Consider the following 20,012-nt stretch of genomic DNA (forward strand, 5'->3'; position numbering starts at 1 on the left):
CATATGTCCAGGTATGTGTTGGCTTTTAGGGCTATTAATTATCAGACCCATGTGTCCAGGTATGTGTTGGCTTTTAGGGCTATTAATTATCAGGCCCATGTGTCCAGGTATGTGTTGGCTTTTAGGGCTATTAATCATCAAACCTATGTGTCCAGGTATCTGTTGGCTTTTAGGGCTATTAATTATCAGACCCATATGCCCAGGTATGTGTTGACTTTTAGGCTATTATCTATCAGACCCATGTGTCCAGGTATGTGTTGACTTTTAGGGCTATTAATTATCAGACCCATGTGTCCAGGTATGTGTTGGCTTTTAGGGCTATTAATTATCAGAGCCCATGTGTCCAGGTATGTGTTGACTCTCCCTATTCAGGCTTGACAGCTTATTTCTGATCTTCCAGACTCAGAGTTAAACTTCTGGTCTTTCCTTGCTGGGGACTTCCTCTCAGGTAGTTCGTCATTCTGTCAGATGTAGTTACGATGCATGAGATGCCTCTTCTAGGGCTGCTGCTTTTGATTCAGTACTGATGAGATATTCGTGGCTTAGATTTCAGCCTTTACCTGATGATAACAAGGCTAAGTTGATGAATGCTCCTCTGGATAATAAACCTTTGTTTGGGAAAACAGCTGCTGGTTTGTTAATGTCCCTTCAGGATAAGGGAAGGCCTTACAGGAACTCAAACATGTGTTTGTCTCTCCTGTGCCTCCTTACAGGAACTCAAACATGTGTTTCTCTCTCCTGTGCCTATATATATATATATGTGTATATATATATATATATATATATATATATATATGTATATATATATATATATATATATATATATATATATATATGTGTGTGTGTGTATTATATATGTGTATATTTCATATGTATGTCTCTACATATACTACATATTAATGTCTCCATATACATATATATGTGTGCATCTCCATACACATATACATTTATATCTAAGTACAACACATGACTAATGTTAATAAATATTTTCCCTACTGTTGAATGACTCTGCTGCATGATATGTTTGAAAAAATATCAGGCATATTTACAGCTTAGGCGGCTTAGTGGAAAATTGCTGTGCCTATGGTATGCAGGGTCCTGGGTTTAAGATTTGCTAGGGCTGATTATTTTTTTGATGGACAGAACAAGGGCTGTTGGATACAGAGTGATTAAGGCACTTTTAAGCAGTTGTAAGTGGGTTTCCCCGGCAGTAAGTAATGCTAACTTCAGGTTAAGTATGCTGACAGACAGCCTTAAAAGTGCTTAATTTGTCTTGGCATCGCTTAGCACCACACAAACAGCCTTAGCATTTCACATGTGAAAGCAGTACATAATTCATTTTTTTAGTAATTAGGTAGTGAATAACATATATTTGTTAACCGGAGTGGTGTAGTAGGTCCAGATGTGAGGTGTCAGTGTAATAAAGTTGTGAAACCCCCATATAAACCCAACTGTCCCATACAGGATAGTCATACAAGAATAAATGTAATGGAAGCACATTGAGGGATGTCAGAGAAGGTAAACCAAAGTATAATATGTCAGGAATGATGAATTAATTCCATGCAGTTGATAGTCCATAAAATAAAACATAACCAATGCTAAGCATTGCACAGCTATGCTGACCGGGTGTAAGCATTGTGTAAATATGAATGCTAAGCAATGAGTAGCCCAGCAACATGGATTTTCCCATTGGTAAGCAGTGCTGAACCTGCCTCTTTAAGCACTGCCAACCTTAGCTAAGCAGGTTAGCCTGTAGCTTAGCTTAGCTCAACATATTCGAAACCATCCAATCATGGCAAAGGGTGGGAAATTGGCTATATCTAAACTTTGCAGGCAGGAATACAGCTCATAACTGGTTGTAGCTTCCCACTGTAGGCAGTATGGCAGGTGTTGGAGAGGACATGCATTTTCGGGCACAGCGCTGGGACATACAGGAGTCCAAGGTCAAGGTAGGACTCCTTGTTAAAAAACATGACATGAGACTGCTGCAGGACCAGTACCAGGGTTCCCAATATAAAGCAGAGGCCTGGAAAAGTCTCACCCATGACCTCACCAATGCCACTGGCATCCCTTAGACTGGTGAACAGGTCCGGCACCACTATGCCTACTTGAAACAGATGAAAAGGGAGCTCTTGGACTCATATGTCCAGGTATGTGTTGGCTTTTAGGGCTATTAATTATCAGACCCATGTGTCCAGGTATGTGTTGGCTTTTAGGGCTATTAATTATCAGACCCATGTGTCCAGGTATGTGTTGGCTTTTAGGGCTATTAATTATCAGACCCATGTGTCCAGGTATGTGTTGACTCTCCCTATTCAGGCTTGACAGCTTATTTCTGATCTTCCAGACTCAGAGTTAAACTTCTGCTCTTTCCTTGCTGGGGACTTCCTCTCAGGTAGTTTGTCATTCTATCAGATGTAGTTACGATGCATGAGATGCCTCTTCTAGGGCTGCTGCTTTTGGTTCAGTACTGAGGAGGTATTCATGGCTTAGGCTTCAGCCTTTACCTGATGATAACAAGGCTAAGTTGATGAATGCTCCTCTGGATAATAAACTTTTGTTTAGGAAAACAGCTGCTGGTTTGTTAAAGTTCCTTCAGGATAAGGGAAGGCCTTACAGGAACTCAAACATGTGTTTGTCTCTCCTGTGCCTAAGTTTCAGAGAAACTACCCTAATAAGCCAGCCTTTGATCGTATGCAATCTCACCCTCCTACTAAGGGCAAAAGGAATGGTAAACGGGCTCCTACTGCTAAGGCTACTCAGAATTCCGGGACTCAGAATTCTTCCTTTCCTGATAAACCAGGTGCTATGTGACTGTCTGTCCCTTCCCAGCCTCATTTCTCTTTCTCTTCACCTTTCTGTTTCTCTTCCTGTTTGGTTTCAGAATACTCAAGATTCTTAGGTTCTGTCCATTATTCACCCAGGGTATTTCATGGTGTGGCAATCCTGTCCCCCTTTTTGGGCATTCCTCAGCTTCATTGGGAGCAACTTCCTTTTTTCCTTTATATTTATTTGGTATGGCTACTACAAGCTAGATTGTTACTCACCAACCTTGCAACATAGCCTTGGCAACCTGCTGGCATGGGTTTCCTGGTTCACAGCCCACTCAGCTGGAACTGTAAAGAAGATAGAGAAACAGTTATACACACATGTCCATCACATACACAGGCTGAACTTTGGTAAACAGTTATTGATATGAATACTTACACATGCCAGGGACATCATCCCTCTGGGAAGTCTATTCTAGGGCATATGCAGTCTCTGGGTGAGGAACCTGTCCCTCTAGCATGTTGTGTTGATTGTGGTAATGAGGTTGAAGTCCCTGCAGTGTGTGGTGCTGAGACAATGGGATGTCTTTAGATGTAACATTTGTAAAATAGCTGGGTCAGACATGGGTTTGCAAGTCAAGCAGAGATCACCTCTAAGTAGGTGATATGAGACAGAGAATAGCTTGAGTCTTTTGAGTCTCTCTGTGTAGCACATGGGTTTAATGCCTAGGATCCTCATTGTAAGGTACTTCTGTGGCCACTCCAGCCATTCCAGATGTCTAGTGAAGTACATACCAAATGGGCCATTAGACTTGATGATTGGTCTAATGAGGGAAGAGTACACAGAGAAGCTGACCTCTTTCTTCCTGGATGCAAAACCCTTGGTAATGAGATGTGCCACATAGAAGGATTTTCTAACCACAGTGGCAATGTGGTGGTTAACGGAAAGGTTGCTGTCAACCTGTGTGCCCAGATCTCTTATAATGCCTGCAGTGTTCAGTGGGCTCCCATCAATGTGGTACTTAATGTGAACTGAAATTTTATCAAAGGGGCCGATGATGCATTTTGTGGTGTTAGGCTTCAGGCCATGGTTTCCACACCAGTCAATGGTCTCAGTGAGGCCTTTCTGCAGGATGTCTGCATCACTTGTGGAGTTAATGATGGTTCCCAGCTTGCAGTTGCTGTGAACTTGGTCAGCCAGAGTTCCTTTGTGTCATCCTGGACTCCTGAGAATTAGATGCTGAACAGGAGAGTACCGAGGTCTGATCACTGTGAGACTCCATAGAAGTTCATAGAAGTGAAGTTCCTAGATTAGTACTAGGCTAACTGCCCTTGTGAGAGATTTTAAGCCTAGCCAATTATCCCCTGTGATATTCAAACCCTGTACCTTGTGTTTGTAAGGCAAATACCTTAACCATTAGGCCACCCTATAAGTTAATACTAAGCTAACTGCCCTTGCAAGCCATTGTAAGCCTAGCCAATTATCCCTTGTGACACTCAAATCCTGCACCTTGTGTTGGTAAGGCAAACACCTTAAACATTAGGCCACCCTCCCATCACTCGTGACTGGATGGCAGTCTCACTTGGAGCTTGCTACTTTCACACCGTGTGTTCTATCAGTAAGCCAATTTGCAACCCCCCCTAATGATATAGGAGTTGATGCCTAGTAGGGCTGTTTCATCCATAATTCCTGACTGAGGAATGGTATCAAGAGCCTTGGCCAGATTGATGTAGGCTGTATGCAGTGCCTTACTGTAATACACAGCCCTGGTGACTGAAACAATGAAGTCAACCAGGTTGAGCAGGCATGATCTCCCTTTCACAAAGCCAAACTATGTGGAGTCCAGAGTTAGGAGATTACGTACATATTTGTCGATCAGGTCCCTGATGATGCACTCCATAGCTGTACATATCAGACTCTTCAGGCTAATGGACTGATAATTCTCAGGGTCTGTAGTTGCCACACCTTTATGGAGAGGGATGACTGTAGCAGTGCGCCATTTGGGAGGGACAAAGCCTGAGGTGAGGCTATGACTGAACAGGGCACAAAAATGTGGTGCCAGGTATCTTTGTAGTTCACGTAGAACACAGCCAGGGATAATTTGGGGTCCCATGGAAGCTGTATTCTTGCCTGTGGACAATGCAGGTGTAACCCAGGTGCCAGTAATTCTGGGTGCCTGGCATTCTTATGGCATTCTGATTGTTCCCCTGAGGGGAGAGAGGGGTAAAGCTGACACTGAATGTGTTGTTAAGAATGTTGGCAATATCTGTTAGCTCAGTATAGGAAGTAGCATTGTTCATTGTTGTAACTCAGAGCACTTCTGGCTATTGGCATGGAGGTTCTTGATATAACTATCAAAGGCTTTGTGATTGTTGTCAGTGTCTGCTGCAATTCTGCCATCATAGCTGGCTTTAGATGATTCCATGAGGGATCTCAAGTTGTTGTTGAGGCTAATAAGGGTGTTTTACCACTCTTGGGATTCTGCCTTTTTCTGTAACAGTTTATTCCTTTCTGTTGTACAGGTTATTAATGGCAGGGGACCACCAGATTGGCCACCAGTGTTTGGAAGAGAGTGGCATGGTTCTGTAAGGTATGGCTAGTTCCATGCATTGATGTACATGTTTGTACAGTTCATTTGTGTATGATCTATGCAGGCATTTTTCATTGGCATGGGTGCTGTGAAGTTAACCACCTCTGTTCTTATGAGCCCAAAGTCATCTTTGGAGAAGTTTTTCAAGGTGGTTACCTTTGCAGGGGGTGTGGGTGAGATGTGGATTTCCATAGTGATTACTCTATGTTGCATCTGACCAGGTAGCGATTGACTACTGTTGTCAAGCAACAGTCCCATATGTTAGTAATCAACACAGGTCAAGGATGTTGCTTCCTCTACTGGGTGTCAGAATGAGCTGATCCAGGGCATTGGAACTGATGAGTTCCAGGAAGCATCGGGCCAGTGTATTGGTGCTTGAGTATCTTTCCCAGTTGATGGAGGGCTAGTTGAACTCTCCTGCTATGTGAGTGTTGGGTTGGACCTTGATAAATTCCAGGGTGTTGAGGAATGTGGATTGAGAGTCTAGGGACATGGATGTGAACCTATAGCAGGCTATGACCTGGATTGCACTATTATCCAATGTCAGTTGTACCTGAAGTATCTCAAATTCATTATGCTGGGATGCTACTCTGGATGTGTCCATATCCATTATTAATATGGAGACACCACCGCCTTTTGAACTGTGGTCCATGTTTTGGGGCTGACAGGTGTGGAATGAGTTATAGGCTGGTAGTGCAGGGGTGTTGTCTGCTGCTGTAAACCAGGTCTCTGTTTTACAATTCAAATGTCAATGTCCTCCAGTTTGAGGAGTGCTTTGAGGGGCTGCATCTCAACATGTAGATGTCTAGTATTGAGCAGCATGACCCTCAGATTGCATATATGTATAGCTGTTACTGTGGTAATTTGATTTGGAACACAGCCTAAAAAGGCACAATAGGGGTGGCAAGACACTTAGCCAGTACCTGGAAACCCAGGGGTGACAGATGCAGGCCATCTCTGGCAAGCCATTGCAGTCTACCAATCATGTCATCCCAAGCAGACAGATACTGGATCCCATGAGAGTGACACCAGACACATAAGCCAGTTGTTGAAGTCAATCATTTGTTGTTTGTACTGCAATATCATTCTGGGTGACAGTAGTATACTGCTCAGGCTACTGTCATACCTGCCTGGCCCACATAATATGAGAGCTCCACCATGTCTGTTTTCATGTAGTCCAGGGAGGTGCATCTCAGGTCATCCACACACATATGGACGATGACAGAGTGCTACTTGTACTTGTGGAGTGACCTGGCTGGGTGTGTTATGTGTGTAGTTGTTGTGGAGTGACCTGACTGGGTGTGTAATGTATGTAGTTGTTGTGGAGTGACCTGACTGAGTGTGTTACGTGTGTAGTTGTTGTGGAGTGACCTGACTGGGTGTGTTATGTGTTGGATTCTGGCACCTGATAGACAGCTGACTGTTACCTCCTCCATGTTCAACCTAATGAGTGGGACATCTATGTGCCTCACTATTGATTCACCTATGATTACTGTATCAGGCAAGGTGGTTAACCATTGGGGCTTAGGTTGAGGGGCACACCGTGTAGGTGAGATATGTGTCTTGTGGTTTGTTCTGTGTTGTGGTGGTGAAGTGGGTGTCTGTCTTGGTGGTCTCTGCTGTTTGGTAAATGTCTATTGAGTGCCTCTGTGAAGATGGGTGTGTGGTTATTGTTTGTATGTCAGAGCTGTGATATTGGGTGTTCTGGATGGGTATGTGTTCCATGTGGTATGTTGCAGGTTTTGACCCTTCTTCTCTTGACTAGCTAGTCTAGTCTTCGCTGAAGAGTGCATATCTTCCAATTCAGTGATATAAGGGAATCTCTTACAAGTCTGAGTATTGGGAGTTTAGAGGAAAGAGTTGTCTGTGTACATGAGGCAGTTGCAGCAGTGCCTCAGAATGCCCAAGTGCACCAGGTTAATGGGCAAAAGCACAGAGAACTGCACTTTAATCATGCCAGGAGGGGTGGTCATAACTACTAAGTACTGGAGTTAATTCCTTCAGGAACAACTACTGCTGATGGCTCTCAGTTGTACTAGAATAATTGATAAAAACTGTTGAAGTGCAACTCTATTAGGCTATTTGAAGTGCAGGAGAGAAAGAGCTAGTAAGATCTAAGGGAAAAACTGAAGGAAGTCTTTCTGGTACCTGTGAAAGTTTACCTCAACTGTGCAGTTATCAGCACCTTTGGCCAGGTGTCAGCCCAGTAAGCTCTGTAACACGTGTGATGACTGCATGACACTATAGTACAAATAACTAGATAGGCAAGGGTTCTAATCTCAATACTGGCATGTATGTGTGTGTGTGTGTGTGTGTGTGTGTGTGTGTGTGTGTGTGTGTGTGTGTGTGTGTGTGTGTGTGTGTGTGTGTGTGTGTATGTGTTTGTGTGGGAATCATATACTGTGTGGGTTATACCATTTTGAGTTTTGTACTGCCCTGTAAAATTCCCATCATCCTACTATATTAGGCCTGGTGATGTCATTCACCTTAGAAGTATGTTGGAACTAGATGAAATCATGTAAGCTCTGTGGCATGTCTGATAACTACGTAACACTATAGTAGAAATAACTAAATAGATATGGGTTCTAATCTCAATAAAGGCAACTGTTTGTGTGAGAATCATATACTTTGTGTGTTATACCATTTTGAGTTGTGTACCACCCTGTAAACTTCCCATCACCCTACTTTATGAGGCCTGCTGATGTCATTCACCTTAGATGTATGTTGGGACTAGGTGAAATTGTATAAGCTCTGAGGCAACTCTGATAACTGTGTAACACTATAGTAGAAATAACTGGATAGGTAGGGGTTCTAATCTCAATACCATCAACTGTTTGTATGTGCGTAATTTTGGGTGGAGATCATATCCTGTTTAGCTGATACCATTTTGATGTGTGTACCATCTACAACTGTTTACCACCTCCCAATAGCATTACTTTATACAGTGTGGTAATGGCATCTGCCTCACATGCAGCATGTTAAAACATTGTGCAGGCCATACCAGTCCACTGTACAGATGTCTATGGACTATCCAGATGTTTGCAACCTATATGTGGTCTGTGTCCCTTAACAATGCCCATGTATGTGATATTGTTGCCAAATCGGCTACAGTGAGTATAGCGACAGACATGCCAGCATCAGGTATCATACTTGACTGAAACATCATGCTGATACAATATCTGCTACACTGTCACTTGTCCAGGCTTGTAGGAGCAATACATGACTCCACATGTTATTTCTGGTGGATTATCTCACCATCCATGAAGGCATTCAGAACATTACGTGTTGTAAGAGGTAATGTGTTATGTCCCATGCATATAATCTATGTGGGGCATGTCATGTGTATGTAGTAGTACAGTACATCAAGGTGGAAATGTAGGTTTACTAATCTGTCTATTGCCAGCTGTGTTTGTGTTACTGTATGCACATCCCCTTTGTCAGTCCTTACTACATGTATGCAAAGGATATACCATTTTGTCTCCTTGTTCCACCCGGTGAACTCAGGAATGCATACCACAAACTTGTCATACACAGAATCAGGCATGCTCTCACCAACTGCATCAGAGTTGAGTGTATGGAAAGGAAATGGCAGGGCCAACAGGTGTTGACAGGTGAATCTGTTGCAGTTAATGTAATGGCTATGTTTGTGAGGAACCTGCTGATGGTACTGCAGTAACCTGTTCTGTATGTATGAGCATGTGGTACTACACAACACTGAGCTGACATGTCTGAAGGTTACCTGTCTGTGACAAGGGGTATGTATGCAAGGTCACACTGTCTGACAACAGTGTCCCTCACACACTGTTGCATGCATGCATACCTGGTACATGTACATATAAAGCTATACCTTGCCTGTGACATGGTCAGTGTATTCCCACTCTGTAAAAGTAGCCGACTCCAAATCCAGCTCCAGGCAAGTGAAAAGTGGAGTACCTCAGGGTTCAGTCCTGAGACCGCTCTTGTTTGGCATCTATTTCTCTGAAGTACAGGCCAACATTTAGGAACTCTGGCTAACAAAGTTCGCAGATGACTGCAAACTGGTAGCCATTATTGAATCCACAAATTATGTGGATACTCTACAAAAGGGCCTTACAGAAACAGATCCTTGGTGCCAGAGCCATGGGCTCAAGCTCATTGCCAAGAAATGTATAGTTATCCCCTTTGGGAAAAAACATGTACCCATGAAATACCACATACGTGGCAGTGCACTAAACACCAAAAGTGTGATAAGGGACTTATGGACACAGGTGGACAGGGGTCTCACCTTTGATAATCACATTGCCACAACAGCCAGGAAATCCTTCTATGTGGCACACCTCATCACTAAGGGCTTTTCATCCAGAAAAAAGGTGGTAATTGTCCCACTGTATTCATCCCTCATTAGACCTATTATAGAATACAATGCCCCATTTGGTATGTACCTCTCAAGACATCTGCAACAACTGGAAAGGCCACAGAAATACCTCACTAAAAGAATCACAGGCCTAAAGCAGATGTCCTATGCTGACTGCCTTAAAAAAACTCCAGCTATACTCTGTCACATATCGTCTACTCAGATGCGATCTCTACTTAACATACAAGGCAATGTCAAACCCAGAGCTGTTGGACATGCTACACTTAAAGAAATCCCAATCCCTCAGAGCCACATGCTCCAGGGATCTAAACATTATCATCACAATAAACAAAACATGCTGGAAGGATAGGTTCCTGACCCAGAGACTCCCCAGACTCTGGAATAGACTGCCCATACAGGTCAAGCAAAGCACCTCTTTGGCCCTCTTCAAAAGGAGCCATGACGATTGGATGGGAGAAAGGAAATTCACCCCAGGGATCATGTCAGCCACCCTGCTAGACAGGGGTCCAGGGAAGTAAATAGTGTGGGAAGAAATAGCCAGGAAGTTGTTATGGCTAGGCTTGTTTAGGCCCTAGGGCCAATAGCCTAGTACCAACCTATGAACCTATGAACCATACTCCCTCTTGGGAATGTCTGCAGGGCCACAGCCTGCAGACACACAGACACCTGGAACACAAACAGAATACAGCATGTCAGACTATATTCAGTCAGTGGTACTAGCAGCAATAATGCATCCTGGCTAATAAGGTACATACACCTGTATGTGTACCCATAACAAATGCAAGGAGACAGCACTATACATAATATTACATATCTACACTGTACTATATTCACTCTGTGTATCAGACCCATATTAGCATGTCCCTGCATCGTTGGTATGGATGACAGGAATGTAGCACATGTATCATCATATACACAGGTTGTGGTCTGGGTTTGCCAGGGGCCTAGGCTGGGCCATGCGTTTGACATCATGTGTGTGTGTTTGGAGGGGTATCCAATAGATGGGCTGTGCAGAGGTGCTGTGTGTGTCTGGAGGTGACCTGCCTGTGATACAGATGTGTGTGTGCGTATGTATGCACACAGTCACACCATGTGGCTGCCCTACACAGGATTACATTGGACAGCTGTGGACTGTGCATGGCAGGCTGTCCAGTTCACCATCTCCAGCCATGGACACGGGAACTGGTCCTGCCAGAGGTATCACTGGCACCACCGGGCCCAAGGCCAGATGCAGTATTGCTTCCTGATGGTGACTGCTGTCTGCTGGATCCATGCCCCTGATAGGACCGTACAGGACCATGTGCCCATGGTCTGCTCCATTGTGATGTGGACAGCAACCCCCCTTTGGTAGTGCTGGTGTTACTACCACTACGGGAGTGTGAAGGTGCATGGCCCTGTAGACTTTCAGCTGTTGTTGGTGCTGACCTATGTCCATATGGCCAATGCTTATCTCCCACCACATGCCCTAGCACAGACATGCCACAGTCGAGGATTGCCAAGGTCTCACCCTACCATCTATTCATGATCTCAGTATTTTGACATGTGGCCTTAACAAGGTCATGTATGTCACCATATAAATCAGGAAGAGTTGCATCCACCACCTAGAGTATTTGTCTGGGGTGGCATTCACTACATGTCTCTGCATCCATGACAGCCCAAAACATGGATCTGGTGACTCCTGCTGTGTCACCTGTGACAGTGGCTTGATGAGCAGCATTCCTCCTGCGAGCACCCCTATCCATCCGCCTGTATGGGACCTCAACTGCACTCTGGCTGTGGCCAATGTTTACATTCGCACCTTCCATAGTCACCACACTAGCCTGTTCAATGCCACCACCTGCCCACTGTCCATCATCTGCAGCCACTGGTGACAGGGTATGTGTGGGCATTGTCACTGTGTGCAGGGATGGTGTGGACAAGAGTGGCATGCCAACCAATGGCACAGATTCAGCCCCTGACAACCCCACCTGTACCTCACTATTTATATTATCATTGTTAGAGTCTGCAGAGATAATGACATCAGTTTCCAAGTGGGAGGGACCCTGAATCCCATCGCCACCTGTGAGGGGAAAACAACATATGTACATTAATACCTGGACTTTGAGGTTGGCTGGAACACACACACACACACACACACACACACACACACACACACACACACACACACACACACACACATACACACACACACTTACAGGTGAGGTGGCACAAATCTGTTACACAGACCACTCATTACCCAAATGGTAACATGCATGACACACAGCCCTCAACATCATGCTTTGCAGCCAGTTTTACTACATGTAACTAATAATATAGAGCTCTGGGATACGTGATTATTGTTAGTATGTGATGGCCGTTCCCCAGCACAGACTGCACCCATGTACACATCATTGCTGTTCACCTTTATAGCACAGTGGCAACTACTACATAACATACCTCACAACTGTACAGATCATCACAGGATGTGTAGATGTCTGGCTGATATGTTTGCTCTGTTTCTCATAACCCCTGTGTTTCTATGATACATAACTGGGATGATCTGAGGAGTGACATCACTGATTAATGACATACATTTGAATGTCAGACCTCCAAACCAGCAATAAATGTATGTTCACACAATTCCTGTTACACCACCAACCTTCTAAGCTTACAGGGGATATGATAAGTGCACACAACTCTGTTAACATGTCATATGCTTGACATATATATATATATATATATATATATATATATATATATATATATATATATATAAAATGAGACTGCAATAATGCATTCAAATATGTTACCCACCTTTCATGTGACATGCAAAGGTCACCCAACTCTGTCATATTGGAAGGGTAGCTCATGTGCACAGCCCTTGTCAGGCCACACTGGGGTTTTTTCTATCTGGTGTAGGTCTAGGCTCTGGCTGGGCCAATCCATAACCATGAGTGTGTTCAGGTGGAGCCATTCTTAGGTAGCTTTGGATGTATGCTTCGGGTCTTTGCCATGTTGAAGGCTGACACCCCTCCCCATCCTCAGCATTCCTGCAGACACCTGATGGGTTTGGTCCAGATGTTGGTGTTATTTGGAATTGTTCAGAATTCCCACCACTGTGACTACAGGCCCATTTCTAGCTTTCAAACAGCATCTCCACGAGAAGGCCACTGCCACCAGCATCATTCACCATGGGGAAGTTGGTCTTTAGGTAAGAAAGGTGTTGCTTGTGCACCACACATACCTTTTGGTATTGTGGCTGTGAGGTTGATTCATAGTCTCATTACACCATAACACATTTTCACACATGCCTTTGAGAGACTTGATGTGCTGTATTGAAATTGTATCCTCCGCTGGATGTTTTTTGGTGTGGGGAAATGCTTCCATCTTCTGACCTTATCCCATAGGCCAGATATCTGCAGAATATGGGAGAGTGTTCTCACATGTAGTACACAGCACCAGTACCAGCAAGAGATTCCTGCAACTCCCTCAGTGTTGCTGTATGCCTCCTGGCAGCCTCCCTGACCAGGTTTTGACATGTCGTTTCATAATTTTTGGGTGGACGTTAGGTTCTTTTCAACAGCACTATTGTCCCACATTCAATCCACCTTTTGACAACTGTTTCCACTGTGTTCCATGGTGTATGCAATGCTGTGGTAATGTTGTTGTACCCTACTCATGACTGATACCTTTCAAATATGAGATCCCTTTACTGCTTTGTAAGCTGTCTGCAAGCCATGGCTGTTGCTGTTGTAGGCAACTGAGCAAATGTCATAAATATCCTACTTGGACAGCAGACTGTTATTTGGTGTTACTCAGAGTGCCTTTACTTGATGGCAGGTGTGTAATCAAGCAGACTGAATGCTCTCAGTAAATCACAAGCTGCTGCAATAAAATATTATTTGAAGGTTGTGCACACATATGCATCCAGTTATTGTAAGGTTTGTATACTCTATATTTGGTGTCCAACAGACTGATTGGTTTTACAAGTGAATTGTTCATGTCATAGGTCACATTACAGGTTGGAAGAGCTGTGGACTGACATATTGTGGTCTCAATTTGTATATAAATATATCACAAACTCCTGGCATCTTAACAGGGTTGTGTACACTGTTTATATTCACTGTATGACAGTAATGTTTCACACATGTCCCTACATTAGGCCATTTGTCCCCCCATTTTGTTAGTCTCTGTCCAGAAGTCTTGCACTGACAGGTTGTGCGGTATGCTACAGGGATGTTATATTCTCTTCAGATAGGCCCCTGTGGTGACCACTGTGATGCAATGCAGTTAACCTCACCACAAATGAACATGCACATAAAGCAATATGGCTATGAGTGACAGTTGTGTGCCTGGTACACTGCATGGCCTCCACATGCCTGGGATATTGGCAAACCACAACAGAACAATTTTATACTCACCAGCTTTAGGTTGCAATCCCACATGTAAACCAGAGGGACCTACTTAGTTGTGGGCGAGAAGTATTATCAGCGGACTCACATGTGGCATTGGTACAGGATGGATGCCGCATGTCTGCACATTTACAGTACAATCCCCAATACTACACAATTTGCTGTTCTTCACCATAGATGTACACTTCTGTGCATTAGAAAACCCCATCCACAACTGCAATCTGACCTGACACATGCACGTATACTCAACAAATACAAGTATGTCTGCTACACTAGTCTAGTAATCTCCACTGGGGCCTTACCCGCATGCTGCTCATTTGTTGTCTGGATGCCACCCAGCTCCAGCATGTGGGGGGTCTGTACCCTGATGTTGTACTGGGATGGGTGCCCGAAGGTTGCCAAGGAGCTCCTCAGTGGGTTTCAGTGGGGGCTGCATGGCTAAGCCCCCACCTGTGGCTGTGCGGTCCCTGGCCACTGCAGCAGCCCTTTGCCAGGCATGGCATATGAGGTAATTTGCATGATGCTGGACCTGCTCTTGTGTATGTGCATGCAGGCCAACATCGTTTATCCTGTGACCAAGGTTGTCCCACAGGCCGATCCTCTCCCGCAGATGTTGCTGGATCTGGCTAAACATTATGGCATGGTTCTGTAGTATGGCTTCTATCATTATATTTGTCTCAGTTGCTGAGAAAGTTGACCTTTGCTGATGCGACTTTGCACCTGGAAGACATAAAAAGGGAAAAAAATCACAGAACCTCATACATTTGGCAACAGTATGTACAGAATCTGCACGGCTACATTGACTGCCAGTAGCCACCACTCACAACCACATCATACCCCTGTAATCTATCAGCACTGTATCTGCTTGCATTGCACTCCTGGTCCTGATGTGTCATATTCCCCCCAATGAGGGCTAGTTAGTTTCACAATCCTCTATTCTTCATTAATGTCTGTGTAGATAGATGACATTGGCCATCTTCCATGTGGATAGGATGTGGATGGTGCTGAGGCTTGGTGTAACTAAAGTGTGTAATGGAGCTGGGAGCACATGCCTGTGTTCAAGTAGGATGCGGACAGGGATTTTATCAAGTCCCATGGATATTTAAGTTTGTTGCCTTTCAGTAGGCAACATGTACCTGCTCACTGGTGATGAAGGGAGGGGTGTGGGTGCTGTGCATATCCATCTATAGTGATGCTGAGCCAGGGGGTGATATTTGCCCTAAACCTATCTGCAGCAGGTTGGCTATAGCTATGTTGTATGTGTATGTGGTCTGATTGACCACCATTACAGGGTGGGTTGGTTTGTTGCCTCTGAGATTGCAGACATATGTGAAGATGGCCTTGTGATTGGCCTTAGTGGATGTGTCCAATTTGTACTCATAGTTAGCTTTACAGTACTCCACATGCGACCTTATATGCTTGATCAGACAAAGGCTGACTTGATGCCAAGTATTTGTCTGCTCCTAATTTTCTCTGTACAGCCAATATAGGGACCAAGTCAGTGGTTTGTGTATTGCTGCTGTCCAGCAAAGGAGATTACTCTACTAAGGTGGAGGCATGGAGGATATGTACAAGGGTGGTGTGACAGTGGTGAGCTCTGCGGCAGGAATGATGGTTACATTTAAGGTGGAGGTGGGATGACATCAGGGATCAGCTGTGAGCCCTTTCTTATTTGCAATGGTGATGGACAGGTTGACAGACAAGATCATACAGGAGTCCCCGTTGACTATGATGTTTGCAGATGACAGTGTGATCTGTACTGAGAGTAGAGTACAGATTTAGGAGACCCTGTAGAGGTGGAGATATGCTCTAGAGAGGAGAGGAATGAAGGTCAGCAGGACTAAAACAGAATATCTGTGTGTGAATGAGAGGGAGGGTAATGGAATGTTGAGGATACAGGGAGTAGAGTTGGCAAAGGTGGATGAGTTTAAATGACTGGGATCAACATTTCAGAGTAATGATGACTGTGGAGGACAGGTGAAGAAGAGTGTACAAGCAAGATGAAGAGGGTGGAGTAGAGTGTCAGTGCTAATTTGTGACAGATGAGTACCAGCAACAGTGAAAGGAAGGTCTACAACAGGGTAGTGAGGCCAGCTATGTTATATGGGTTGGGGACAGTGTCATTGACAAAAAGGCAGACGTCACAGTTGGACATGGCACAGTTACAGATGTTAGGATTTGCACTGGTTGTGATGAGGGTGGACAGGATTAGCAATGTGTGTATGACAGGGTCAGCCCATGTTGGATGGTTTTGAGACAAAGCCAGAGAGGCAAGATTACATCAGTTTGGACATGTGCTGCAGAGGGATGCTGAGTATATTGGGAAAAGGATGGTAAGGATGACACTGCCAGGTAAGAGGAAAAGAGGAAGGTCTCAGATAAGGTTCCTGGATGTGGTGAGAGAGGACATGCAGGTGGTTGGTGTGACAGAGCAGGATGCAGTGAACAGGCAGAAATGGCAACAGATTATCCACTGTGGCGACCCCTAACGGGAACAGCAAGAAGAAAAAGAAGATGTTGTAATGTCAGTCTTCACAGATTTGCCAATGATTTGCCAGGCATAACACAACTGTATGAGTAAATGACTACAAATATGAGGTATACATATGGTCAGTGTGTATAACACTGGACAGTTTAATGGTATGAGCTCAGTATATCACATGCAGTTTAACACACATGTGCAACAGTACTTTACTATGCAAATACCATGTATAGGTCTCTCACATTTTTGAGATAACCAAGTATATCATAGTTATATTCACAAGTAAGATATGGATATGTACGACATCCCAGGAGTTGGCCTATCATTGTCACAGTCAGTATTGTTCAACATACGCTGCAGTAGTAGTCATATGTGAGTCATCCTTTCCTCGGGTGACTCAGGGGCCTGACCTATGATCTATGTCACTGCAGACAGACACAGAAGCTATGGCCATAGGTTTTGATGAGCAATATATCAGTACAGCAAGTCTTGTTGAGACATATATGTTACAGTTCCTATTTCCCATTCTTACATACCCCCTACTGCAGTCCATTACATGCTAACTTGCTTGACATACCTGTTTGTTTTATTCAAGTATAGGGGGTTATATCCTGCTTGGTTTTTCTTTTCTTTTCACTGTCTCTTTCTCTCTCTCGCTCTCTCTCTCTCTCTCTCAAGGATGTAGGGTGTACATCTGTTTTGCATAGGCAGCAGCTTGTCTTTTGTAGGTAATGCTCATGAGCAGCTGATGGCCTGTGCACCAATTGGCATCCCCCATTTGATAACTGCATGCAGGACAACTGTGTTGTTATTCATATAGCCAATGGCATGCAAACACACTCCTATCATTGAGTACGTCAAGTAAGTGTTGGCCAATTTCCTTGCCAGTGAGAACTTCATGGAGGTGTGTGAACAACAGCATCACAGAGGGTATTTGGAAATACCTCTTACAGCCAAAACTGTAGAGACAGGCCAACAAAATGGGGGAGAATGTTCCAGTCATAGGGACAGAATGTAAGTATTGCTGTTATACATTTAGCTTAATGCTAGACTAACAGGGTTTGTGTGGACATGGAGTTTCTACATTATTTTAACTCTGAAAGTTTTATGTGTTTAACATGACTCGCACCTGTGGGGCTATCTGCAGAATGGCCAGAATTTGGACTCCTATGTTTGGTGTGTTCCTCAAGCATTTTTTGCCTTTGGAAAATCAGTAGCATACTCTGGGGATTGTAGTCAGTAACTGCTAACATCCATTTGTGTTTGTGACCTCATATCCCTCAGAAAAGATTTGTTACAACTAACCCTGTTACAACAGCAGCATTCTCATTTTATAACAACAATATTTCAAATATGCCCCTGTTTTTGGGCCTCTGTCCCACAATTATGTCAGGCTTTGTCCAGATGTCATGCAGTAAGAGGATGATAGGTATGGTCTATCATTATTTAGTGCTGACACTTATATACCAGACTTTGTCCAGATGTCATGCAGTAAGAGGTTGATAGGTATGGTATGATTATTTAGTGCCTACATTCCTGATGTTATCCCAGTGATGCATCAGACTGCCAGACATTTTATGTGGAAGAGGCCTTATATATGAGGGGAAAGCCTGGACATTCTGTGGGATTCTGTACAGATGAGAGGTCTGTGTATTTCTGGCATTTGTTGACAGAGTGTCAGGATTGTGTAGCAGTGCATTGTGAATGTGTTATTTGGCCTGTGGTGGAAGGGAGTAGATGTAAGCGTTATGGCGTTATGGCTCCTTTTCTGCATACTGCTCCTGTTTCTGGTGGTCTAGCAGCTGTATATGTTTGCAGGGGCAGACTGAGACATGTCCCATACCTGGGTCAGGCATAATACTACACTGTGAATTGGGCCAGTATTTGTAGGGGTAGTGTGTGAGTGACAAACATGGTCCTTATACTCTAGTGTTCCTTTGGCTTACTGATATGTCACTGTGACTGTGGTGAAATTGGTTGTGGGTATGCACTTTCACACTGGTGTCTGTTTTTCAGTGCTGTTACATCCCTGTAGTGCCTGATATATTTGCCAATAGATGTATAATTCCTTCTAGCAGATTTGGGTTAGTGTTGTGTCAGTCTGACTGTAGTTTGGACAGTGTGTGGTGACATGCTTAGCAGCTGAGTGAAGTTTCCTAATATAATGTTATGTCCAGATATTTGTAGGACGTATTGTTGCCTGGCCTCATAAGTGTTATGCATTTCGGACACATTAGTGGGCTGATGTGAAGACATCATTCACTAACTAGTGGGAGGTAATTGAGTGTTGGACTCATGCTATTTCAGTCAATATATGTTAGGACAGACATGAGGACGTTACTGCAGCAACTGTGTCAGCTTATCTACTCCAGTATTTCAGATATGTCCCCTATTTTCATGGCTTTCTCCCCCCACTTTGTCAGGCTTGGCCCAGGTTCATTGCACTAAGGGGTTCTGAGCCTACCTCGGGACAGTCTGGATTGTTGCAGTATGTCCACGTTTATTGCTCATATTTCTGGTCAGTTCCACAGATTCATTATTTTCATATCCCTGGTAAATCACTGTGATGATCTGAGGATTTCTGACAGTAAATAATGGCATACATTTTAGTTTCAGAACTCATATCCTTCAGAACATGTATGCTGGAACAAACCCTGTCACTCTGGCAACATTCTAAATTTATAAGAGCAGTATTTGAAATATGCCCCAAGTTTTGTCCCATTGTTCCCCATTTGGACAGCCTTGGGCCAGATTTCTTGCAGTAAGGGGTTTGCAGGTATGGTTCTGAGGTATGACTCCACTACATGTTATGGGCATACATATATATATATATATATATATATATATATATATATATATAAAACATATATATATATATATATATATATATATATATATATATATACACATACACATGGGTCTACTTCACATGGTCAACAAGCCATTTGATTGACTTTTATTTGGTCGACAATTCATTTGGTCGACAAGCAGTTTTATGTGGGGGGCTTCGCTCCCCACACCCCCCAATGTGGTGGGCTGTGCCCCCCACCCCCCCCAACTATATATATATATATATATCAACTCCAGGGTTGCACAACATTGGGGAGGGGGGCAAATCTGCCTGTCGACCAAATGAATTGTCGACCGAATAAAAGTCGATCAAATGGCTTGTCGACCATCTCAGATAGACCCATATATATATGTATATATATATATATATATATATATATATATATATATATATATATATATATATATATATATATATATATATATATATATATATATATATATATATGTATGTATAGTTTCTTTATATGTATGTATATATATATATATATATATATATATATATATATATATATATGTATATGTGTATATTTTATATCACTATTTATGTTATATGTGTGTGTGTGTGTATTGTGG

This window comes from Protopterus annectens, chromosome 1.part1, assembly GCF_019279795.1.
Source record: "Protopterus annectens isolate FY-2018-M chromosome 1.part1, PAN1.0, whole genome shotgun sequence".
NCBI classification, from domain to species: Eukaryota; Metazoa; Chordata; order Ceratodontiformes; family Protopteridae; genus Protopterus; species Protopterus annectens.